The 26,791-nt window shown below is 43.3% G+C and overlaps 1 protein-coding gene and 1 pseudogene across 3 annotated transcripts in view; one reads left to right on the top strand and one right to left on the bottom strand.

Annotated features, from left to right (window-relative positions):
• Positions 1 to 26,791, bottom strand: part of LDLRAD3 (low density lipoprotein receptor class A domain containing 3) — a 299,452-nt gene that overhangs the window by 206,952 nt on the left and 65,709 nt on the right. The window lies entirely within an intron of this gene.
• LOC108305725 overlaps positions 24,080 to 26,791 on the top strand; it is a 42,015-nt pseudogene continuing 39,303 nt past the window's right edge.

Genomic DNA, 26,791 nt, shown 5'->3' on the forward strand with positions numbered 1-26,791 from the left:
TACTGAAAATGAGCTTTCATCATTCACTGGAGAACTCTAGGAGAGAAGCTACAAGGACGGGCTCTACCCTGCCCAACTGCCCACATCAGAACCCGAGAAATCTCCCTAGTCCCCTCCTCAATCTATCACCTCCTACATGTGACCAGTCCCTACGCCTCCAGGGGCACAGCTGCGACTCTAGCCAAAGCAGCACCCTCTCTTACAGGGACTGCTGCACAGCACAGCCTCCCAAGTTCGCCTCCCTGGCTCCAATCTTGCCCCTCTCCAACCCACTCTCCCTCTCCTAGCAGCAAATCAACCATGGCATTTCTTAACTTTAACAGGTAGTTGAATGGCTCCCTGGCGTTCTTAAGATAAAGTCAAAATTCAAAGAAATTAAAAAAGATTCCAAGAAAGAAGGTAGCATTTACTGTGGATGTTGATAGATATACAGAGATGAAAGTAAGCACTCCTCAGGTATAGAGAACAGTGTCGGCAAAGACTCTGTGCAGGAAGACGTAGCCCAGAGCAGGGAACAACATGGAATTTAAAAATCATGCAGCTCTGACTGTTAGGAAATACAAAGGTATTATGCTACTATTTCTCCTATTCCACTGCAAAGTCAGCCATCCCTAATTAATCATATGTGCTATTCCTCTGAGCCCAGAATCAATATGAGACTCCCTCTCAAGACCAGACTCCAGAAAGCCACCAACAACCCTGAGACGAACAAGAAACCAATCCACCATCTCCAAGCAAGGGCTCGAGGGGGACCCTAGAAGGGTAGCCAGGTACTGGATACCAGCCAGACAACAAATGTTCAACCCAGAAAACCCAGACATTCCAGCTGTTTGCTAACAACTGCTCTGGACTTCTCCAGCAAGCAGAGAACTCTTCGGGGGCCTGGAATGTAACTGTCATTCTGCCTTGTTTGGAAATACTTATACTTGCATTTGTAGAGCTAGCTCCTTGAAGGCAAGCCCCCCTGGAAAAGTCACTGCAACGGTGAAATCTTATTCTGATAAACAGATTCCTGGAGCCAGAAAATTGGCCAGATTAGATCCAAAAGTGCTTGCTCTGAGAGTCAATAAGGCTGGCGGCACATGGACTTGACAAATGGATGGGTGGATGCAGAGACTAAATATCATGTCCGTTACACACAGGTGGTCCTGCCAGACACGGGGCTCAAAGCGCTTTCCCAGCAGGACCAGGGATCCTGGGGCCTGGAGAACAATAACAGAGAGGCACATTCTTTTTGCTTTTCTGAGCTACTATATTAGGCATGCAGGTGGTGCACAGCCATGTGCTTTAGGGAAGTGACATCATCAAACTCAAAAGCATGAGGAGGGCCGGTAGTGGTGGCTCACGCCTATAATCCCAGCACTTTGGGAGGCTGAGGTGGGTGGATCACTTGAGGTCAAGAGTTTGAGACCAGCCTGACAAACACAGTGAAACCCCGTCTCTACTAAAGATACAAAAATTAGCTGGGTGTGGTGGCACAGACCTGTAATCTCGGCTGCTTGGGAGGCTGAGGCAGGAGAATTGCTTGAACCCAGGTGGCGGAGGTTGCAGTGAGCTGAAATCGTGTCATTGCACTCCATCCTGGGCAACAAGAGCAAAACTCCATCTCAAAAAAAAAAAAAAAAAAAAAAGGCATGAGGAGGAATCAAGGCAAAGGCAAATTAAATCTTGTTGATTCTGTCTTCGAAAATTCCTCAAGCCCATCCATTTGCCTCACTCAACTGGTACCACCCAATCCAAGCCGCCATTATTCTCTTGCCCTTTTCAACCACGAGTTTTCAACATGGATCCATTTTGCCCCCCAGGGAACATATGGCGCTGTCTGGAGACACCCTGGGTTGCCATGACGGAGATGGGGGTGCTACTGGCATCTAGTGGACAGAGTTCAGAGATGTTGCTACACCTCCTGTAATGCACAAGACAGCCCCCACAACGAGGAATCATCCAGCTGAAAATGTCAATAGTGCCGAGGTTGACAAACCTTAGCTTATTAATTAAAAAAACCTATAGACTTCCCACTTCTCACTCCCTCCAGTTCCTTCTCTTCACTCGGGGTGCGATTTTAAAATGCACTGGTGGGTTCTCTGTGCCCTCGGAATAAATCTAAAACTCTCGCTGTAGTTTACAAAGCCCAGCCTGGTCCAGTTGCTGCTTGCTACTGGACACTTACTTCAAATCATCTCCTGCCACATACCTCAGTGGCCCCTGTTGTGAGACCTCCAGGTGTGCTGTTTGCTGACCCCAGACATTCTTCCACCTACCTTTCATCTGTGTAATAGGCTCAATTGTGTCCTCCCAAAATTTATATGCTGAAGTCCTGAACCCTAGAACCTCCGAATGTGACTATATTTGGAGACAAGGATCTTTAAAGAGGTAATGAAGCTAAAATGATGGCGTAAGGGTGGGCTCTAATCCAGTATGACTGATGTCCTTCTAAGAAGAGATCAGGACACAGACCATGTACAGAGGGAAGGCCATGTGAAGACACGGGAAGAAGAGGACCATCCATAGGCCATGGAAGAGGGGCCTCAGAGAACACTAACCCTGCACCTCGATCTCAGACTTCTAACCCCCAGCAATGTGAGAAGACAAACTACTGTCATTTCCCAGTCTGTGGACTACACTATGGTAGGCTGGTGCAAAAGTAATTGCATTATGCAATTATGCATAATTGCATAATGCAATTACTTTTGCACCAACCTAACAGCAGCCCACGCAAACAAATACACTTGGCTAACCTCATTCATCCTTCAGACCTCAGCTTAAATCACGTCCTCAGATCCCTTCATGGACACTCAATCTACAGACAGTCCCCCTGTTTTTCACACTGGTAGTGTCCTGTTTTCCTTTATCCCAGCTTGTGCTTACTGGTGTGTCTGTGCTACCTCCCCGCCATACTGAACACTCCATGAGGGCAGAGAGGCGTTGTTGTGTTCAACTCTGCACCCTGGGCACCTGACCACTCTGTAAGTCTCCAATAAATACTTGTAACCACTCTAAGAAAGCCAAATGTTCAGTCACTAATTTATTTCCTCCCTTTACCCTGTACTCTTCCCTGGAAGGTTCCATCCACCCCTTGTCTCTTCCTCCTAGAATGTGAGTGGGATCTCTACATACATAGTTAAAATAAGGGACATGGGGGTGTCTGGATTTGTACAAGTAAATTACTACCCTGTCTGCTTTAAAAGAGGTTAGAAATCTTTTCAGGCTGACGGCAGGACTTTCTAGTGGCTGAAATATTTATCCCATCTTAGTGCCTCGGGACACATTTAAAATCCAAAAAAGACAAGCATTAGCACGAAGTTGACTAGTTGGGGTTTCTCCTCCTCCCTTCTCTTTTTTTCATTAAGCTGAAAAATGAAAAAGAGTTGCCCATTTTCACCGCAGCACATCACTTACTTAAAATAACTACACCATCTGCACCAAGAATGAAAAAGAAAAAAATTCCAAGTCCCCCTCATTGGACAAAGACAAACAGCCTGCTGCGGAAGCTTCTTCCAAAACTGTTGGCTCCCACAAATTTACATTTGACAAGGGGGCCAAAACTGGGGCAAGTACAAAAACTCAGGCAGCTGCTGCATTCTGCCCAAATTACTCCAGAACATGCAGTTAGTGATGTTGACTTTTTCCAGCTGAGAAATGGGAATTCTATCCTACCAGCTGGAGTTCTCCTGGCTCTCTCCTTCTGCTGTTCTTCCCGCCCTAGGGGGACCCCCTGTCATGACGTAATCTAGAATTAACATCTGCAAACCATGGCAACCCTGCTTCCCTATTTCTGCCCAGTAGCCTTCATTTGTATCCTTTGCTTCCTGACAATCTGGATCTGAAGGCTCAATGAACAGCAAAGGCAAGACACACATGCATACAAATGTACAGACACACATACGGCTTAGTATTTGGTTTTGCAGATCTCAAACAGATCTTGTCCTAAACCTCCCCAGAGAATTAACAACCTCTTTCCACTGCCCAGTGCCAACAAACATAGTGTTATGAAGCCACTGAAAGCTACTGTCTGTTTTCCCCGTGATGGCTTCTTCAAACATACACACATACCACACACACACACAAACACACACACACACACACACACACAAACACACACACACACTCCATGCACAAGCACAAGTAAGACCAGCTAGTGAGCTGCTCTGCAATGATCTGTTTATAAACATCCCTAGAAAATCCCTGAAAACCTCGACTCTAGGCTGCTCCACGCAGTAGTATCAGTGTCAGAGAAAACCAGAGACGTCTGTCCTGTACACATCCCAGAGCCATTCAGTTCCCATCAAACTGCTTCCTGCTGGAGCCTGACTGTGAGGATTATGCTCGCTGTCTCCAAGAACAGTCACACAAGGCTGTCCGAGTCTGGGGCAAGGATGTGCCCTCTGGCTCCAAGCACCTGAGCACAGCCAGGTCTCCATCTCTGTCTAGACTCTTCAGGCCACCCTTCCCTGTGAGCTCATTCCAATAGCCCCAGCCTCCATTCATCCATCTGTTCAAGGAAGATACAGCCCAGAGAAATTGGTGAGAAGTTATAACATGACTCCTGCGCTCAGCCCAGGTCCACTGGCTATTGACATGCACAGATTTACACTGTCTATAAGCCTAAAAGAAGATGGTCTGCAATTCTGCAGCAGGAACAACTGATGGACAGAGCAAGTCACCAGGATAGTGAGTGAGCCTAGCTGCCTACTGTGCCATGAAGCGTCTGCCCTTCATACAGCTAGATGGTTGTTTCTCCTACAAGGGTAAAGCAGCATGAGCTACAAAATGATAAAGGCTTCATTTCTTTCTTATAAAGCAAGTTAGTAAAGAAAGCCAATGGCTGGTATTAATGGGGCAAGCAAAGAGGTCTAGGTAAAGGACAGTTTTTCACCAGGAAATCATTTTACAAATTATTTTTGTCCTGTACTTATAGCTTCATCAAGGGCCTAATAGTTGCTACTTACATTTTTTTAGCTATGCTTCAGTGCATTTCATGAAGAAAATTATGTTGCAGCAGTATTAATCTCATCTGGGTTTGCAGAGCCATCGGGATACGGCCTTTGTGAGGTCCAAGGTCCACAGTTTGGGGGTCTGACAGCAATTCTGGAAGATGCTGTTTGTCATGATGCAGACCTCTAAGATGAGCACTGAACCCCAGCCCCACCCTCATCCCATCCCTCCTCCTGCTCCCTTAATAGCCCTCCAGAAATGAATTATTATGGACGTTTCGCTAGGGAAGACCTGACATCTACTGAAACACATACACATGGCAGGAGTGAAACATTCGTTCTTTCTTACTCCTTACAATCGCCCTATGAAACAGGCACCATATCCACTTTGCAGATGAGGAACCCGAGATTGAAGAAGTAACCTGCCCAAGGTCACACAGCTAGAACAGGTCTACAAACAGCCAGAGTAAATATTTCAGTCTGTGTAGGCCAAGAGGCCAAATTAAGGTACCTATGTAAGAGGAGAGAAAAGAATTCTCCACACATTTTTTATTGATGAAATTTAAAATATGTTCATAATCACTGGGAAAATTTTTCTGTGATAAAATGGAAATCTTTTGGGGGAGGGTAATTAGCATTTCACTCAATTGAGGTTCAAAGTTTGTGTTTCCTATTATCAAAATATATTATAAATGTCTGGGTTTTTTTCCCAACCATTTAAATACATAAAAACCATACCTGGCTCAGGGGATGGCTGGCTTTAGCCTATCTGCCAACTGACTCCTGCACTAGAAGACTACAGGTTTATGTAAAATCAGAAAATGACAAAAGTGCCCAATCCCAAGGCATATCCCCCTATCCCATCACACCCACCACTCTGAAATGAGACCTGTTGTTGACCGGCTGCTCCCCACACCATGTCTTCTTGCTGCTGCATCCTCAGCAACTAGCAAGTGCCAGGTGCCTGGCAGACCCTCCATAAATGCCTGCTGACTGAATGAATGAGGGAAACTGTTGACCCCTAAGGACGTTTCCAGTTCTGACACTCTTAAGTTCTGTGAATTTATCTAAACTGGAGTTGAACCCATTCATGCTCTGCCACACAAAATGCAATGGATAAATGAGGCTGGGGTGAAGAACACTTCTGGGCTCCCAAGAGGAAAGGCGCTGAAGTGAAGAGCTTCTGGAAGAACTTCTGCAAGTGCTCGCTTTTCACTCACACCCGTGTCCTTGCCAAGGGCTGGCTGCTGGTCAGGCCTGGGAGAGAATCCAGAGCAGGAACCATCCCCTCATGCTGTCTGTCTTTTCAGCTCAATCAGCAGCAGCAGGAGGAAGTGTGATGGACATGCCACTAAAGTGAAGGAGGGGACAACTTTACGACCAATTTTATCAGGCTTGCGATAAGCCAGGGCTTACGAGCGGGCCAATCAACTCTGCACTTCAGCACCTCTCAGTAACAGCCACTGGCCAAGAAGAAGGATTCTGCTACAACCCCAAGTTCAGCCCAGCCCCTTGTGCCCAGGGACAACTGCGACAGTTTCCACAGCCACCGGGAACTGTTCAACATTCTTTCTTCTGCTCCGCACAGATGCCGCCAGGCAGGGCAAATATGGAAAATACCAAAGCCAACTAAGGAAAAAGGCCAGAAAAGCAAAACAATCTTCATAGAGGCCCCAAAGTGTATCTCTATGAGCTCAGGGAAACAAGGAAATTCTGAAATAAATCTCAAAGCACAGGCCACAAAGGAAAAGACTGTTAAATACGACTCCATTAAAACGTAAGACTCCTAGTCATCAACAGGTATTATAAACAAAGTTAAAAGAGAAGCCATGAACCGGAAGAAGGTATCTGCCACATGTATAACCCACAAAGTATCAATACCTAGAATTTTCTGACAAAATGATATAAGAAAACACAAGCAGCCCAGTAAAAAAATGGACAAAGCACACGAACAGTTACTTTCATTGATGAGGAAACTCAAATAGCTACTTAATATATACTGAATCTCACTTGTAATCAAAGAATGATTAATGGAACACTAGAGCTCTCTTTCATGCCCATCAGACTTGCAAAAATTTGAAGCCCAACATTCTCAAGTGGCGAGAAGATGCAGAGGAACAGGAACTCACAAATGCACATCTGAAGAGCAATTTGGCAACTTCTAGTGAAGCTCACACACTTTTGTTACAGGAAAGGTGTCCTGATCCAGACTCCAAGACAGGGTTCTTGGATCTCATGCAAGAAAGAATTCAAGGCAAATCTATAGAATAACATGAAAGCAAGTTTATTAAGAAAGTAAAATAATAAAAGAATGGCTACTCCATAGGCAGAGCAGCCCCAAGGGCTACTGGTTGCTCATTTTTATGGTTATTCATAAGTTTTCTAGGAAAGGGGTAGGCAATTCCTAGAAGTGAGGGCTCCTCCCCATTTTAGACCATATGGGGTAACTTCCAGACGTTGTCAAAGCATTTGTAAACTGTCAGTGCACTGGTGGGAGTGTCTTTTAGCATGCTAATGCACTGTAATTAGCATATAATGAGCAATGAGGACGACCAGAGGTGACGTTTGTCACCATTGGTTTTGGTGGATTTTAGCCGGCTTCTTTACTGAAACCTGTTTTATCAGCAAAGTCTTTATGACCTGTATCTTCTGCCAACCTCCTATCTTATCCTACGGCTCAGAGTGTCTAACCTCCTGGGAATTCGGTCCAGCAGGTCTCAGCCTCATTTTATCCAGCCCCTATTAAGATGGAATCACTGGTTTAAAGCCCTGACACTTTGACCCAGTCAATCCTAATACATACTCTAGGCCTAGGGACAAACATGTACATGTCCCCAGGGTGATAGCAAGAGAAATTCACTGAGACACTACTATATATGAAACTACATATAAGACAAACTAAATGTTCATCAAAAGGAGAATGGATGGGACACAGGGTACATTCACACAATGGAAGGCTACTCAGAGCTTCAACTAAATGAACTAGGGTTTACATGACACAACACAGGTAAATCTGAGAAACTTACTGCTGAGCAAATAAAGCAAACTGTAGAATATCATCTACATCCTGTTTAAAAACATACTATTTTAATGGATACATACAGATGTAAAAGTATTTTTAAAATGTACAGGAGGGATAAATACCAAATTCAGGATCGTGGGTACCTCTGGCAAATGGGATCAGCACACATGAGCTTCAACTGCAAGATTTGTCTTTAAAAAAATCTGAAGCCAGCATGGCAAAAGATTAGAATTCAGTGGAACTGGGTGGCAGGCATACGGTGGGCTTTGTGTTATTCTTGGTTATTTTGTTATTGTGTTATTCTTGTGTTATTCTTGGTAACTTTTCTCTACCCTTTAAAAAATGTTTCATTAATCAAACTGTATTACAGAGAACAAAATTTGCACTGATATTTGAGGAAAAAAAAACCTATGAAAGACATATGGAAGCATTTACCGTTATATTCTCACTTCAAAAACCCCACCAACTACAAAGGAATGTGAAATAAAAGGGGCAAGTGTTCATCCTGGAAAAGAAAGAGCAAATGCAAAGACATTCTCCTGGGAGACTCCATCTATTACGAACTCCTTTCATATTCTGAAAGGCAGCAGCAGTTGCAGGGTAGAAGCTGATTGTGGAGGAAAAAATAAACATATCTCCTAAGATAGATTTACCCACCAAACTCATTAAGCCATGACATTCCAAAAACAGAAATAGCAAGGCCTAGCCAGTAGGTCAGATATTTTGGATACTAACTCCCTAAGAAGTCAGGGTGGGGAAAGCCACAGTAAAGCTGTCTTACTTAGAATAGTCCACATCATCTGCCTCCTTGCCCCGCAATATGGGGCTGCAGGAGGCTGAGCAAAGCTCAGATGGGCTCAGCTGGAGGTAGCCAAGGCTGTGACTTGGTAGGGCCCCCTGGCTTTTGCAACTAAGAAGGGGCAAAAGGCACAGAGCAGAATCGAAAACCAGGGTGGCCAGCACAGAAGTGGTTTGAGGGGAAGGCAAGGAAACCAGAAGGGGAAGGCAAGGAAACCAGACAGTGAAGCCCAATCCCTGCGCCTTGTCCCTCCCTTCTGGGAAGGCAGTCTGTTAAAAAAAGCAGAGTGAGCCAGACTTGGGTTCTAATGCCTAGTTCTCTTATGACCATAACTAGCTGTGCAACTTCAAACAAGCGAGCTACCCTCTCTAAGCTTCCATTTTCCATTTGTAAAACTGAGGAAACCCCACCTCCCTCGCAGCATTGCTAAGGGACAGAGGGATGATGATACAGATAATGATAAAGATATAGATATGGATATAGCTATTGATATAGATATAAAACATATATAAATATGGATATCATGTGAACATACAAGAGCTAGAAGGATAAAGTGTATTTATGAGAGCAGGTAGCACATGCTTGGGGTTCAATAAATGGTACTAGTATATGTTACCCCTTCCTTCCCTCCATAGATTTTTACTGACTCTCTGAGTGAGAGGAGGCTGGGTTCCTTTTCTCTTCCTGCCTCTCTAGAGGGAGTGTTGCCTGGTCAGATGAGAAGCCTGCTGGAATTTGGCTGGGTTGGCTGGGACCTGGCGGTCACTCAGATCCACAAAAGCAGATTGTAGGGACAGACACCAGGTTTTAAGGACACAGTTAAAGAGCTCCCAGTGAAGACCCTGGCTGTGTGTCTTCTCATACATGATGGCCTCAGCTCAATTGTTCCTAAGAAATAATTAGCCCTCCTTAAATCATTTCTAGTGCTCTTTTTTTTTTTAACTGCATTTTAGGTTTGGGGGTACATGTGAAGAACATGCAAGATTGTTGCATAGGTACACACATGGCAGTGTGATTTGCTGCCTTCCTCCCCTTCACCTTTATCTGGCATTTCTCCCCATGCTATCTCTCCCCAACTCCCCACCCCCTGCTGTCCCTCCCCTATTTCCCCCCAAAAGACCCCAGTGTGTGATGCTCCCCTCCCTGTGTCCATGTGTTCTCATTGTTCAACACCTGCCTATGAGTGAGAACATGCGGTGTTTGATTTTCTGTTCTTGTGTCAGTTTGCTGAGAATGATGGTTTCCAGGTTCATCCATGTCCCTACAAAGGACACGAACTCATCGTTTTTCATGGCTGCATAATATTCCATGGTGTATATGTGCCACATTTTCCCTGTCCAGTCTATCATCGATGGGAATTTGGGTTGGTTCCAGGTCTTTGCTACTGTGAACTGTGCTGCAATAAACATTTGTGTGCATGTGTTCTAGTGCTCTTTAATAGCATTAGCTAAACTACACACATGAACCAACCCTTCCTAACGGCCATAAAGCAGGTCAAAAGAGAAAGGCATATGGGACTCACCACTGGATTATGGGGGAGTTGCTACGCTTCCCTGAGCCTCAGTTTTCCCATGCATAAAATAAGGTGGTAATAGATGACAACCAAATTCCTTTTCAACTCTCAGCTTATTCTTTGTTTCTGTGGACTCGTAATCATCCCCATAGCAGCCAAACATACATCATCTACCTGTCCTAGATAGAGTCTTCGGCATTTAAAAATAATATGTGGGATTGACATAGAGCTCCTCCTCTGAAGAACTGAAAATATCCTTGAAAGGCAGGTACTGAAGACAGTTCCTCCTGTTTAATACAAAGAAACTAAAGCCAAAGATCAACCAGCCCAACAAAAGGCAGTGCTGGAGCTGGCCAGAGAATCCAGGTCTGGCTCCCAGATGAGACCCAATTCTGGCCTCTGCACTTTACAACTCTGACTGTCTCCACTGTCAGCTAGGAGATGGTTAGTTCCATGGTCCCATGCAACAGGAGAAAATAATCTCCAAAGGGACAGGAATCACACCTGCCTCCTGTTCCCTATGGATTAAAGGGCTTCTCTGGTTCACTTCAATTATCCATAATCTTCCATCACATCTCAGCAAATAAATGATTGTTTGGCTTATCACTTCTGATTGGGAGAGCAATCCTGCCAGGGAGATCAAAAACGCCAGTCTTTTTCCGTCAAGCAAGGAGGGTGTGTATATTAACCCGTGAGTCTTTTTAAATTTTCTTAAGTAGCTTAATCCATTAAACTGGTCCATTCTGCTTCTACAATCTGCTCATGCAGGCACCCTCCCTCCTGAGCACGACGACAGGCCCTCCATCACGAGGAATTAGCTGGCTTCTTGAGGAAATGATGTTGGTACATCTAGAAAGTGCCAGAGTGAAGCAGTGTTTACCACTAGAGTCCCCACTTTAGTATGCATGTCTGAAGCATCGCAGCTTTCAGATTTCCCGAGTGAGCAATTTACCTTTGCAAGAGACTATCAGATTTGGTAAATCTGTTTTAAAGGGCTGAAACTGTGGAGATGAACCTATTTGGGGTTTCCAGATTGCAAAGGGTAGACTATGAAAGCATAGCTGATGATCTTCCAGAAAATGAAGCAAGTTTAAAAATTAAAGATGGATTATGGAGCTCTTCTCATCAGAGTCAGCCCCTGCGTCCATACACCGAATTCTATTACCATACTTTCCAAGCTCAGGGAATGACTTACCCACCCTGTGACTCAGTTTCGTTATACGTAAAACAGAGATTGACCAAACGCAAACTTGACAGACTCCCTGGGTAATCAAAGGGCTGTTTTGTCTATCTTGGTATTAGAGCCAAGTAGTCACAGACCTGAAAATATTAGAACTCTCGCCAAGTATCACTCACACTAGAAAACCTCTTAAGGAAAAAAAAAATACTAAAATTCAGTGGAAGCTTCTTAATTTTTCACACATTTTATGACAGCATGCAGATAGTGGTCATTAAGATTAACCAGGGCCCATTTCTTAAAGGTGCTATTATTCAAGATTAAAGAATTACTATGATATAAAGACCAGATGCAATGTAGGTACATAACATGTCATTTCATAAGACAAAGCATTCTAATATAGTTACATGATTAATAATTAGAGGAAGGTTGATCTGAAGTATAAAAGGATACACCCAGAACTGAATATAATAGAATCATACCAGGTGAGATGAGAGAGCAGAAGGGAACTGTTCATTAGGAAACAATTTTTCAATAAATTGAAATAACATGCCCCACAGTGTGGGTCTGGTTCTTCAGGTGACTCCAATGCTTCCTATTAACAGCGGCAGCTCAATACCAAGGCGCTGGAACAGGTCGAAGGCCAGGTGAACGCTGAGACCATGATTAACCTTTAAATAGCTTTGAGGCCAGGTGCAGTGGCTCACGCCTACAATCTCAGCACTTTGCAGGGCCAAAATGGGAGAATCACTTGCGCCTAGGAGTTCAAGACCAGCCTGGGGTATATAGTGAGACATCATTTCTACCAAAAAAAAAAAAAGAAGACGAATTAAAAATTAGCCAAGTGTGGTGACACGTGCCTGTAAGTCACAGCTACTCAGGAGGCTGAGGAGAGAGGATCACTTGAGCCCAGTAGGCAGAGGTAGTAGTGAGCCAAGGTCACGATGCTGCATTCCAAGACAGAGCCAGATCCCATCTTAAAAAAAACAAGGTTGAAACGCTATAGTCTGCATTTTCTTCAATCCTTGACATCTGTCTGGTTTCATCACTCCTGAATCTGTCTTCACAAAGTCATGGGCGGGGCGGGGGTGGGGGTTTCCCAATCATTGAATTCAAATGTTAATTTTCCATCTTTTCCTTAGGCATAATTCTGCTGCTTTGGATCAACTAGATCATTCCCTCCTTCTGAAACGTCATTCCCCTGGCCTCCCTCACACCATATTCCCCTCTTCTTCTGCCTCCCCCTAACACATACCTGGCTTTCTGATCATTCCTTCTCAGTCATCTTAGAAGTTCCTTTTCCTCCTCCCATCCCTCAACAGCCTTCGGAGTTTTGCTCCCAACTGCTTGAGCAAGCGACATCTTCCCTAGTTAAGTCATTTTGTCCACTAATAGTTTGACCTTCATGGTGATAGCTCCCAAACCAACACTTCCAATTCGGCTCTCTTCCCTTCAACGACACCCTCTACTGTTGGCTTCACACTTCCATCCCATACTGCCAAAGATACTTCATCCCTGGCACAAGCTCAGCATGTCCAAAACAGAACTTTGGTTTTCTTCTAAACCTGCTCCTCCTGCATCATGCAGTATCTCAGCTGGTAGAACCACCGACCGTCCCTCTCCCTCACCCCCACTGCCATCAACCAACCGGTGCTGTAATTAATAATTAATATGTCCCAACCCTGACACTCACAACCTAGTCTTGGCCCCTAAAAGCATCCTTCACACAGCTGTAGAACAAATCTGACTATGTCACATGCTGTTTCAAATCCCCATTCCACAGAGGGTGAAATTCAATGTCCCCAGGTCAGCAGAGATGGCCCTGGGTATCTTGGCCAGCCCACCTCTCCAGGGGTTTTCTCCCTAGTCCCCCAAGACAATGTACATGCTCCCATTCAGACCTCTCAACATAACTTATGCAAACCTCTATCTTCATTTACGGTAATGCTCCATAAATTTCTATTGGGTGTCTTTCTTTCCCCTACAACCCATGAGCAACTTTTATACTAGAGGAGGCAATGTGTTCTAATGTAGCCCAGGGCCCACAACAGAGTGTCTATTGAAATGGAAAGAGAAAAAGGAGGAGGGAAAAATGGACAGTTGCTTCCCTGTGCTAAAATACTATGAACATTTTGTGGATTATTCCTTCAAATTATGATTATTCCTCAATCTTGTGGACAGTCCCTATTTGCATGCATTTTAAGATAACAGAACTAAAATATGTCTCTTCATGCTCAGATGACAACTTGCTTATTTTAAAGGCAAAAGGGGAGACAGGAACCAAAATTTCAAGTTTTTATTCATATTATTTTTTTATTCATATTATTATTGCCTTTCTTGAGAAGTCCATGGAACCTATAAAAGTCCATTTTCCGTGAGGCAACCTTTACCTCCAGATGAGCTTGAGTGTAAACTAGCAATTCTTCATGGCTCAAAGCAAACATTCAAATGTAGCCCAGTACTTCATACGGCAACCTTGGCAGATAAAAGCTTGCCTCCAGAACTCTGGGGCATGAGGACTTTGCATTTGATAACGTGCTGTCGGCATCATCTGACACAGCTTCTCATAAGACAAACCCAACATGCTGTGATGGCCCATGCCCACAGAGCCAGCTCACAGGAAAGCAAGGTCAGACACATGCTAAAGGGGAAGAGAGCCAGGCGCAGCTACATCTGGCAGGTGAAAACACCTCTCTGAGTCAGCGCTGTTTCTGCTCTGCACTGGGTTGCAGACAGCCTCTCAGTCAAGCCTCTGTCCTCCATCCAGAGAGGTTGATTCATCTTCTCCCCATGGTAAGTCCCAAACCTTGAGCACCCTACCTTTGGCCTTTATTTGTTTCTTTCTGTATCCAGGGAATGGTGAAGCTGCAGCACAGTGACAGGCCACTGTGCTCCGGGACTCTCATCCAGAGCAGGCAAATATACATGCCCTTTGCTACTGGCGGAGGTGATGGTGGCCTGGCAGGAATGAAGGAGCCTAAAGGGGTTCAGTCAAGAGCCTGCCTCTGTTATGAATGGCCATCGAAACACTGGGACCCAGGCCCTCAGTCACCCCATTCCTGGCAGCTCAGGTGTCCTATGAACAAACGAGGCCAGGTTATCCACCTATATGGAAGGTGGCAGCTCTCCACACACTCTGGATGTGAAGAGAGGAATACCAGCTCCACGTGAAGCTAGACTGACATAAGAAATCCCAGCAGAATAAAGCAACATAATGAACCAGAGTGCCAGCACAGCTCCAGAGAGACTCTCCCTGTCTCTCCTTTTGTCAATCAAGTGCCTTTATGCTAACAACATGAGAGACTACGGGTTTTAAGAGACACGGGGCAAGAGATGCAGCTTCTCACTGAATGCCTGCAATAATCAGCTCCAACAGGCTCCAACCCCTGCCTGGCATGGCTCACTTTCCACCTCACATCACGATCCACTCCGTGCTGCACAAATGATAATGCATTTACAGACAGTCAGACTCTCCAGCCAGGAGGAAAAATTTCACCTAATTAAATAAAAACAAAGCAGAAAACCAAAGCCTTCAACTAGTGCCAGAAAGAAGAACTACTTGGTCTTTCATAGAGCTTTACAGCCAGAAATGCCAATCGAGATTTTTTTTTTTTTCTAAATGCATGTTTTAAAACAATCCTCTATGTCCCTAATTGGAGCTCTTTAAAAATCAGTAAGAGAACTGCAAACAAACCAGGAAAAAAATGAACAAAGAAAATAGAAAGGCATGGCACAAAAAATAAACATGGCCAATAAATAAAAAGATGCACAGCCTCACTAGCAGGTAAACAAATGCAAGTAAAATGTCATTTTTTAAAATAACATGATTGGCCAAAAGTTGAAAAGATGGGGGTACTCTTGAGGGTTGGCAGGGTGAGGAAACTGGCACTCCCAGACCCTACTGGTGGGAGTATAAATTGGTAGAACCTCTCTAGGGTCACTTGGCAGCACCTGGCACAATTTATAATGAGCATCTTTGTACCCACTGATTGTATTTCTAGGAATTCAGCCTTAGAAATATATAAATGCAGAGAGAAACACATAAAAGTCTGGGTTTTTTCTTTATAGTATTACTTGTAAAAGCTCAAAACTTTAAAGAACTTAAGTATCCATAAGAGGAGATGGGTAAATTAAAGAGATCTTCAAAAAGTTCATGAAAATGCATATTATAAAAAAACTATGCATAGATTTAAAATTTTTTCTGTACCCAAATAAATTCATACTAACTTGTTACAACACGTCTGAACAGGATGGAGCTTGAAGCACTAGGAAGGATAAGACACCTGTTTGAAAAAAGCCCCTTTCGGAGCAACATGAATTCTGCTCAAATTGAAGCAAGAATAAACATCCAATTTACAATGAAGCTTGGGTGAAAGGATGATGAAATCATTGATGGTTTACGAAAAGTTTATGGCAACAATGCCCTGCCAAAATCAGCAGTTTACAAACGCCTAACTCATTTTAGGAAGGGGCAAGGCAGTGTTGAAGATGAAGCCTGCACCCGCAGGCCATCCACATCAATTTTTGAAGAAAAAAATGAATCTCGTTTGTGCCCTAATTAAAGAGGATCAGTGATCAACAACAGAAACAACAACCAATGCCACAGACATCTCAATTGGTTCAGCTGACACCATTCTGACCGAAACATTGAAGTTTCCACTTGATGAATGCCAAAACTGTTGCACCCAGATCAGCAACAGACAAGAACAGAGCTTTCAATGGAAATTCTAAATAAGTGGGACCAAGATCCTGAAGCATGTCTTTGAAGAATTATATTAGATGAAATACGGGCCAGGTGTAGTGGCTCATGCCTATAATCGCAGCACTGTGAGAGGCCAAGGCAGGTGGATCACTTGAGGTCAGGAGTTGGAGACCAACCAGCCTGGCCAACATGGTGAAACTCTGTCGCTACTAAAAACACAGTCGCCGGGCACAGGTGCCGGGCACAAGGGTGTGCAACCATAATTCCAGCTACTCAGGAGGCTGAGGCACAAGAATTGCTTGAATCTGGGAGGCAGAGTTTGCAATGAGCTGAGACCGTGCCACTGCACTGCAGCCTGGGAGATAGGGCGAGATTCCATCTCAGAAAGAAAAAAAAAATGATGATAAAATATGGTTTAATCAATACAATCATGAAGAAAAAGCACAATCAAAGCAATGGCTACCAAGTGGTGAAAGTGGTCCAGTCACAGCAAAAGGTGACCAGTCAAGAGTAAAGGTCATGGCAACAGTTTTTTGGGATACTTGAGCTATTTTGCTTGCTGGCTTTCTGGAAGGCCAAAGAACAATAACGTCTGGCTATTATGAGAGGTTTTGAGAAAGTTAGCCAAAGCTTTAGCAGAAAAATACCCCAGAAAGCTTCATCAGAGAGTCCTCCTCCATCCTAGTAATGCTCCTGCTTATTCGTCTCATCCAACAGGGTAATTTTTTGAGAATTTCAATGGGAGAGTATTAGGCAGCCTCCTTACAGTCTTGGCTTCTTCTGACTTTCTGTTCCCTAATCCTAGAAGTCTTTAAAAGGCAAATATTTTCCTTCAGTTAATAATGCAAAAAACACATTGACATGGTTAAATTCCCAGAACCCTCAGATCCTTAGGGATGGACTAAATGGCTGGTATCATCACTTACAAAAGTGCCTTGAACTGGCTGGAGCTTATGTTAAGAAGTAATTTATATTTTTATCTTTGAATTCCACCTTTCCACGAACTTTCTGAGGTCCTCTCGTATGATGCAATATAACCATACTACCACATCAGCCTTTCAAAAGAATTCAGGAGTTAGAATGTACTAACGTGAAAGAATATCCACAACAGAGTCAGAAGGGAAAGCGCAAGTTGCAAACAAGATGTATAGCATCATCCCACGTTTGTCCATGGCTAGCGATGCAGGCTTTAATACAGTGTGTACTGGTATTTATATTTATATCTGTACAGTCTTAGAACACACTCTGCAGGGAAGGAATTGAGAGGTCCTGTTAGAATGTGAGTATATTTCCTATTGGCATCTTTTCTTCAGAACCAATTGCCTAAAATGTCACCATAGTAAATATGCCTGGAGAACTTAGAGCAGCCAAGATGATTTGGGGGAGAGGTTGCATAGCACTACTCATTATAAAAATACATACACATACAGAGATATTGGCTTCTTTAACCTTGTAAGAAACAAAACCCAAAAGGAAAAAGTCATCTTACTCACCAAATTACAAAATATTTTCATGAAGCATTCCTCAAAGCATGAGAGAAGCAAGTTTGGAAAAACAATACTTGATACAGTGAGAAACCAACAGTCCCAAATGTTGGCTTGAACAAAAAGAAAAACTGAACAGGGAATCACTTACAGAAACCTGTGGATGGCTGCTCATTAATGAGTTATTACAGAAAATGACCCAAGGGCTATATTTGCTTTTATTCCCTTTTAGAACACAAATGTATCTATAAAATCCCTCATGAGCCACCTTCCACAGCCACACTTCTCCCCTCCCTTCTGGCCAGCCCCACCCTCCACAAGAGGCCATGCCTCAGTAGCCTGGGTGGGATGGCTCTGACCCTGATGAAGGGATGTAAATGTCATTCATCCTCTGTGGGGAATGTGGCAGGTCTCTCCAAATCTCACTTGCCCTCCCTGTGAGCTCACAATTATACCCTGCTCTGGACTCTTGTTTCCAAGCTACTGGGTCTTCCAGGTGGCATCAGGCCATGATTTCTGCTGGAAAACAGAGGAGCTCATTCAAGGGCGCCTGGAACAAGAGTGCTGGAGTCTGGAGCCCAAGGCTTGTGGGATGTTGGATTGCCAAGATTTTGGAGCCTGTCCTTGCAACCCAAGGGGGTGGAGGGTTATCCTACAACCCACCTCCTGGAAGATGAGGTGGAAATTGGATCTTTTTAATGTAGAGTAAAAGGAGCCAGACATTCTTGCCAGTTCAAAACCAGAAAAAAGTCATCTGTGATGTTGGAAGTCAGGATAGCGGTGGGGAGTGGGAGGATGGAGTGGGGGCACCACCAGGGCTCTGGGTTAGCAATGCTGTACTTCTTGTGCTAAGCCCAGGTTCCCCAGGTGTGTTTACTTCATGAAAATTCATAGGGCTCCCGGTTAACATCTGCATGCTTTTCGGTATGTGTGTTAAGTTTCTATAAAAAGTTTACTTAAATAAAAAAGAAAAAACATGTTTTTGAACAGCATAGCTGGCTCACAGACACCATTCCTCTCCTTTCTTACTTCTACAGCCGGAGCCACCAGCAACCTCACTGTGAATGTCATGCCAAGTCCAATAGTTCACAATGCAATGACAAGGGGTGAGGACAGGGACAGGCAGTGTGAGGAGGGGGGAATGGCATGTCCGGGATTTATTTTTAATTGACTCACTCATTTTCCACAAATACTCAAAACAGCCCCGCTCCTTTTTTGCAATGCCCAAAATGGCACGAGACACACCCTGATAAACCCCAAGCAAGCAAATTTCTCAGGCCCGCGGCAAGGCTCTGTGGTGGCACCTACTGAAGCCTGGCAGAAGAGCCAGACTCTGGGATGCATTCAGAAAAGTCTAAATGGCTGCTGTTGCTTCGGTTCCAAAATGAATCTGAACATGGAGTAGGTGACTCACCTCCTAGAAGCCAATTCCAGCTCAGGTTACAATCTAACTGACTTTCTAAACTCTTTTAGGATTATTCTTGGTTATTGGGCATCTTAAAGGGTCTTCACTGAACTTTTCCACAGTGTTAGTTTAGGGGTTCCCCCCTTCCTTTGTTAAAAGTTTTTTATTTATCTTTGGCAAAAAATAAATAACTAAATCATAAAGTTTACAGCAAACTATATGGGAAGAAAAGCAATCCAGAATAATTTACGTTTGATGAGTCCACAGATTAGGCAACTGAATGCTGGTTTCTGCCTGCAGCCAAGGGAAATGTCTGAACTTGGCTTTCTCCCTCTTTTTTGCCATAATAACTCTTTCAAAAAGGCATTGCCCTGTCACCACCACTGCCCAGATAAATCCTCAGGCAGGAGTCTGAACCCTGGGAGAGGAAGGCTGATCTCACCTCGACAGCAAAGTTTCAGTCACCTCCACACTGCAAGCGGACAAGGAGAGAGCAGGTGAGATGGGCCACCCAGCCAAGGGGAATCGTGACTTTACGAACACCCCAGGCATTACGATCACTGGGGGTACAATTCACATCCTGTACTGCACCCTTCTAGCCACTTCCACTCCTTGGACACAACAAAAGCCATCATTTCCCATAACGGTGTTATGCAGCATTTTCATAAAGGCCAGGCTGGTAATACCATTCCTTTGTATTTAGTACACAGCTCCATGCTGGTCATGCACCCCTCTGTCTGTCTGTCACTCTTTCTCAGATCAGCTTCTTGTGTTCCCACAAAACAAACAGCTTCTGTTCAAAATTCCTCCCAGAGCAACTCAATCTCCAGAGGCCTCCCCCACCCCAGTAAAAATCCCAAACTTGTGTAAACATGCAAAGGTCTGCTTAAAGCTCAGCCCCCAGAACAGGGAGGTGTCAAAGGAATATTTCACCACACACTTGCCAGGCCCAAGAATCACAGACCCACAGCAGGACACACATCCAAAGACCAAAGGAGGAAAGGTTTCAAAGGAAAGAACCAACTCAAGAATTTTTTACGAAGTATCTTTATTTAGGGAAAAAAACAGGTGGGTGAGCCTGCAAAGCCTGCCTTGACTTAGCTCTCCACCAATGTCTTCCTGATCCTAGCAGACAACACTTATCTACTGGGCAGCAGAAAAGCTGGTGGATGGGAGGCAGAAAGACTTCAAGGCACCTGTAACAGCCACTGTCAGTCACCCCAGCTAGACAGACAGAAAAAACTCAGGCACACTCCCCTGGGAATTGCAAACTCCTGAGAAGAAAAGGAAACAGAATTTGTAAAACACCATCCAAAGAAATAGTCATCATTCCTAAAGAAAATGTGGCACATATACACCATGGAATACCACGCAGCCATAATGAGATCATGTTCTTTGCAGGGACATGGATGAAGATGAAAGCTATCATTCTCAGCAAACCAACACGAGAACAGAAAACCAAACACTACTATGTTCTCACTCATAAGTGGGAGTTAAACAATGAGAACATATGGACGCAGGGAGGGGAACAACACACACAGGGGCTTGTCAGCAAGTAGGAGGCAAGGAGGGAGAGCATCAGGACAAATATCTAATGCATGTGGGGCTTAAAACCTAGAGGATAGCCAGATAGGTGCAGCAAACGACCATGACACATGTATACCTGTGTAACAAACCTGCTCATTCTGTACATGTAACTCGGAACGTAAAGCTCCCCCCGCCCTCCAAAAAAAGAAATTGACATCATTCCTTCAAAGTCCCTTTGCATCAGCAAGCTGCTGAGAGGCTAAGAATCCCTGCTACTAAGCACTCAATTTCAGAAAAATGTGTTATTATCAAACTGCCCCTATAAATCAGGCATTATCCTCAATACTGCTCAATGGACAAGAGATAAGAACACTCAGCAAAATTTGGAAAACAAAATATTTCTCAGGATGCCTGTCTCTAAATATACCAAACAGAATCACCTCTGGGAAAGCCGATTTACACCTAACGGATATATTTCAAAATTAACAGGTAACTTCGGACTATAATGGAGAGAGAGAATTCAAACTACATAAATTTCCATCCTCTGCCCCCAAACATCCGACTTTTTTATTTTCAACTTTCCATCCAGCTTTATTCCAGTTTCAAAATTCCCAGAAGTTCACATCTTGAAATACAACAGTCTTCCCTTTTCTGTGGTTTCATTTTTTGCAGTTTCAGTTACCCTCAGTCAATGGATTTCTGAAAATATTAATGGAAAATTCCAAAAATAAACCATTCATAAGTTCTGAATTATGCTCCACTCTCAGTGGTGTGATGAAATCTCATGTCGTCCCGCTTGTCCTGCCCAGGATATGAATGTTCCCTTTGTCCAGCGTACACAGTCTACACTACCTGGTATTAGTCACTTAAGAGAGGTCTCAGTTATCAGATCAACTGCCTCTGTCTTGCAATGTTTGTGTTTCAGTAACCAATTTTACTTAATAATGGCCCCAAAGCACAAGAGGAGTGATGCTGGTAATTCAGCTATGCCAAAGAGATGCTGTAAAGTGCTTCCTTTAAGTGAAAAGGTGAAAGTTCTCAACTTAGTAAGGAAAGAAAAAAAAAATCTTATGCTGAGGTTGCTAAGATGTACAGTAAGAACAAATTTTCTATGTGTGAAATTGTGAAGAAGGAAAAAAATTTGTGATAGTTTTGCTGTCACACCTCAAACTGCAAAGGTTATAGCCAGAGTGTGTGATACTTGCTTAGTTAGGATGGAAAAGGCATTAAATTTGTGGGTGGAACACAGGCACAGAAATATGCTCGAATTGACAGCAGTTGGGTACTATATTCACTTTCAGACATCCACTGGGGGTCCTGAAATGTACCCCCTCCAAGAATAAGGGGAGACTACTATAGAAATATTAATCAGAATTCCTAACCCCTAGTAACTTTAGAATATAGAAGGATAGCAATCTAAACTGATGAACTAAAATCAATAATAATAAACCACATTCGAGGAAAATAGCAAACTACTATGACCCTGCCTGCCTTCTTTCCCCACAGCTATACAGTTAGACTATGAAGTCAAACAGTCATGATGCTGGTGACAGGCCACCACTCAGACTTCCCTTAGACGTGATGCCTGCCTTCATGGAGCACCCACCATATGTTAGAGCCTGCACTGGTGCTTTCTGTATGTCATTTAATCCACACTGCATCCCCACTGGGTAGCTACTTACACCCATTTTCCAGATGAGGAAATTGAGGTTCAAGATGCCAAGCCAGCTAATGAGAACTAGGATGCAAATCAAGACCTATCTAGCTCCCCAAAGCTCTTTCCTACTGACCTCTACTCTGTCCCCAAAACAGCGTAATAGACCTGTTGATGAAGAAGACATAAGCTACAATTGCTTATGGTTTTCTCTCCACCCTTTCAAAATCAGAACATCAGTATTATTGAGGTAGCAGAACTTTTGATACACAAATAGCAAATTAATTACACATCTGAAGTATTGAAGGACCACCCAAATCTAAGCTAAACTACAGCAATGACCACTGTGTTCTCACTGCTAAAATTCCAAGCCAGTATCTCCTCAGCAACGACATTTTCAAGATGTTTATATTTAATATGTACCCACTGCCTCTCTCATACTCTGTTTTGTAGTAAGCACCCATTCAACTGATTCATTCACTCACCCAAAAAGAAAGCATTAAATACCTACTATACTCCAGATTGCAGGGAATACAAGACTTGAGCACGTCGAAAACCTACCATTGAGCAGGAGAGAAGAGTGTGCACATAAAGAGCTATAAAATTACAATTATTTTATAATTATAAAAGTTGGAGGACATAAACGCCGAAGAAGAAAGTAGGAAATGGAATGTCAGAATTACTAAGGAGGGCGAAATTTGTTTCAGGGAAAGCATCATGGAATGCTGCGTGGAATACTTTCTAATCAGGCTGGTTTGTAGGCTGGGTAAGATGCACACCTCCATTCCAAACGAAACACTGAGCTTAATGGAGGCATGAGAACAAACGGTCATGGAGAGGAGGATATCAAAGTGGGAAAAGCTTTAAGTGCCAGGCTATGGAATTTGGACTTGACTTTATACACAAGGAGAAGCCAACATCATCTGTTTTTGAGCAAGGGAGTGACACGAGATGAGTAATGCTTCAGGTAGGTTAACCTGGAAGCCCTGTCTAGAAAGAGACTGGGAAGAAAAGTAATAAGAAAATCCAACTTGGAAGCTATTGGAAATTTTTAGGCATCCATTTGGGAATCAAAGAGTTGGGGCTATCTTCACTAATTCCAAAGCATATTCTTCTAATAAGAAATATTATGAAGGGCTGGTCAAACTTAAAAGTAAATAAATCTATTTAGTCTCTATTTGCTGAAGGCAGAGACAACTCAAGTCATCAATCTCTGGCTTTGGAAAACAGCAGATGGTACTTTTGGCAGCAGATCCACTGTCCTACTTATATGTTTTGCTCAAGCTAATGCTGTACTTTGTTTGCATTTCTTCTGCCTGCACCATTGGAGCAAGGGGCAAGCAACCCTAAAATGTAACACGGAACACAGAGAGCTATCCTGGGCTTCAAATTTTAACATTCAAATACTCCAGATACAAATACAATAAATTAGATTATATTCTTCAGTTTCTCATCCTGAGAGTATTTTTCAAGGCCTGAGCACTTTGTCAATAATTCTGACCTTCAAATCTTCAAAACCCCAAAGACAACAAGCGAAAGAAAAACAAAGAGTACAATCCGATCATAATGAGTGGCTGTGTACGCAAAGCTGGAGAATTCCTGATACTGGTTACAGACTTCTGGAAAACTTCTTCCTAAGAAAAATAAAACAATCTTTTTGAAAACTGTGTTTTTTGTAGACCTGCCTTTTTGATGTACTCCTTTCCGTAATATGAATAATGGGGGAAAAAATGTTGCAGGAAATGAAGTGACTCACAGCATTTTCTGCATGGATTAAATTTCTGCAACTTTCAGTAAGCAAATCAGCAACAGAACGAAGGGCATTTGCATTTCAGCAACACCCAATCCACTTATGAGGATGCATGACAGCCATTATAGTGGAAGTGGGAAACCCATTCTTTCCTAAAGAATCTAATTTCATCTTCCCAATTCCACTTTACATCTTTCAGCATAAACCTCTGGCTGGGGGAAAATCCATCTCTGTTCTTATAGGAACTAATTTTTCAGGTATGTAAGTGAAAAATAACACAGGACTGTCTTCTCCAATGCTATTCTTAGCCTTTTTTAAATCCAGGTGACCAGGATAGCCAACCAAATCCTGCAAAGGGAGTTTATCAAAAGCCCTGCCTATGATGACTGCTCCCAGACCAGGTGTTCTAAACTGTGGTTCCAAATTTAATCAAATTTCATTTGATTAAATGAAATTAAAAGGTCTGTCTCAGAGCAAAAAGGAGAGCTATCTGAGAACCACTACCAAGATAAGGAAATGAACTCTTCAGGAAAGTTCTAGGACGAGAGGTAGAAGTAGCCACAAATAGGAGTTGGAGAAAGGATGAATATTTCAGCAGTATGAAATCCATTTCACTGGATTCCAGGAAGCCAGGATAAAAGTGAAGGTGTGTACTTGGGCCTTGATCTGAAAGTATTGGAGAAGAGAGAAAAAAATACAAAGCAGGGAGACATCTGGTACTGTCCTCATGTGGAGACAAAGGAACGTAAGAGAATGGTCAATTAAAAGGAATGAAAACACGATATATATTATTTTCATAACCGAAGCTGTAGGAGACTGCTATAATCTCCACAGTTGTAATGCTGCTGTAAAAACATGTTTTTAAAAATAAGGCCTCAGTGGAAATCGAAATCCAAGCTGGAAAGCCTACAAGGAAAACAAGGCAGTACTTCTTCCTTGCACAGCACAGTTTCCTGTGAATACACAGTGAATAAGAGCGGATTCATTCCTTAAAGAGACAAAACAAAGGCCTCAATTCTCTTGAATATGCTTATTAATATTTAGCCAGTTAAACATGGGCCTTTCCCAGTTTCAGTTTGCCAGCCCATAAATATTTACTAGAAATAGACACAGACACATACACAGAGAGACAAAAATATATATATATTCATTCTTTCTCACCCCATAGGACTGGGACAGCCATAGAATTATCTGTATATCTACAAACCCAATCTTGCAATAAGAGCATTTAAAGCTATGTTTCTTGACCCCAATAAACTCCTGGAGACAGGATCTCTCTGCCCAGATTCTAAATTCCTCTTTATATTTTCTCAAGCCTTGAAGAGGTCCCAGCACCAAATAGGAAATGACCATCTACCATGAACCCTGGAGTTGGGATGGTGGAGGCTTTCCTTGAGGTATGACTGCACTCTTAACAAAGCACAATCTATATCTAATCCACATTTCCAGGCCTCGGGTGCACATTCAAATCGCTTTTTGAAAAAATATTTACCCAATTTGTTTACCCATTCTGCCTGGTTTGCGGCTGCAAGTGTTCTTTACAAACGACAAATAATATGCTCTCCTCGCATAAAAATGGCCCTAATGATAACTACCATTTATTGGCTATTCTCCACGTGCCAGGTGTCTTTATAAGCATCTAATATTTATAACAACTTCAATCAAAAGACTCATTAGCTCCCTTTCACAAAGGAGGAGAGGCCATTCAGGGAGGCTGAACAGTCCGCCAGAGGTAACGCAGAATAAATTGAGGGTCTGGTATTTCTACAAGTGTTGGGTCTGCCTAAACTTTATTTCATCTTCACTCAATTCTTTTATCTGCCCACGAAAACACAGCTATGGAAAACCCCAACCATCTCACACCATCTTCCCAGCACCTGAACTACAAGCCTACACTGCAGCCTATAGGATTCCCCTGCCAGTTTCCCCCAAAAAAGAAAATTTACAAGGATTTTACAAAAATCATTGGTCTGCAGAGGCTGCAAAGTGACTTCTAGTTTTAAAAACTAACAAGAGTCTCCCCCAGAGCTGATGATTAGGGCTGATGCAGCTCATAAAACAGACCATAAAACAATTTCTGTTCTAACAGTTTTGTGTTTTCCTTTTCCAGAGTGCTGGCTGAGGAGGGACTGCTGCAGAAACGCCTTCCCAAGCCGCGGGTCCTTCCACACCCAGGCAAGCCTCAGGACTGTGTCTTCACCTCTTTCCTCCCTCACCCTTATCAGATTCTCTCCAGTCTGCACAAAGGAAACACGATTAACCAGCTTTCCCTACCAGAGGGTGATCTCAGATGGGTCCCAGGAGCGAGTTCTAATTTACTTAAGTGATGAGATCTCCGTCTCTCCAGTTACTCAACCTCAAATACCGGGCCAGTAGATATAATTGCAAAGCAGGTAGGCTGGACTCGCCAATCTGCCAATTCAGTGCCAACAAACGTTGCAAATTACAGGGTATAAATTTAGCAGGGTGAGTCTTGATACACATTCCTGCAAATTACACCTTCTCTCTCTAGTAGAAAGTGCATTAATTACTTCAGGTGCATGTACAATTTCCACTTACTCAGAGCTTTCTGGAAAGCTATGAGCAGCTCAGAGTAATCCATGAAGATTAAAGTATAAATAAATAATGCCTGCTGAAAGAGGTGGGACTTTTCCAAAGCTCTTGGAATCAGAATTATTAACTTTCTCCCCTACAGATTGAGGGAGTCACTGAGGTCAAATATGGGACCAGTGGGGCTGAACCTTGAGCAGGGTGACAGCAATGAAGCAGCCATTTCCTCCCTCTTGGGCTAAAATGCTACTTCCCCTGCAAGAAGGGGAATGGT

This window comes from Cebus imitator, unplaced genomic scaffold (genome assembly GCF_001604975.1).
Source record: "Cebus imitator isolate Cc_AM_T3 unplaced genomic scaffold, Cebus_imitator-1.0 Scaffold66, whole genome shotgun sequence".
NCBI lineage: Eukaryota > Metazoa > Chordata > Mammalia > Primates > Cebidae > Cebus > Cebus imitator.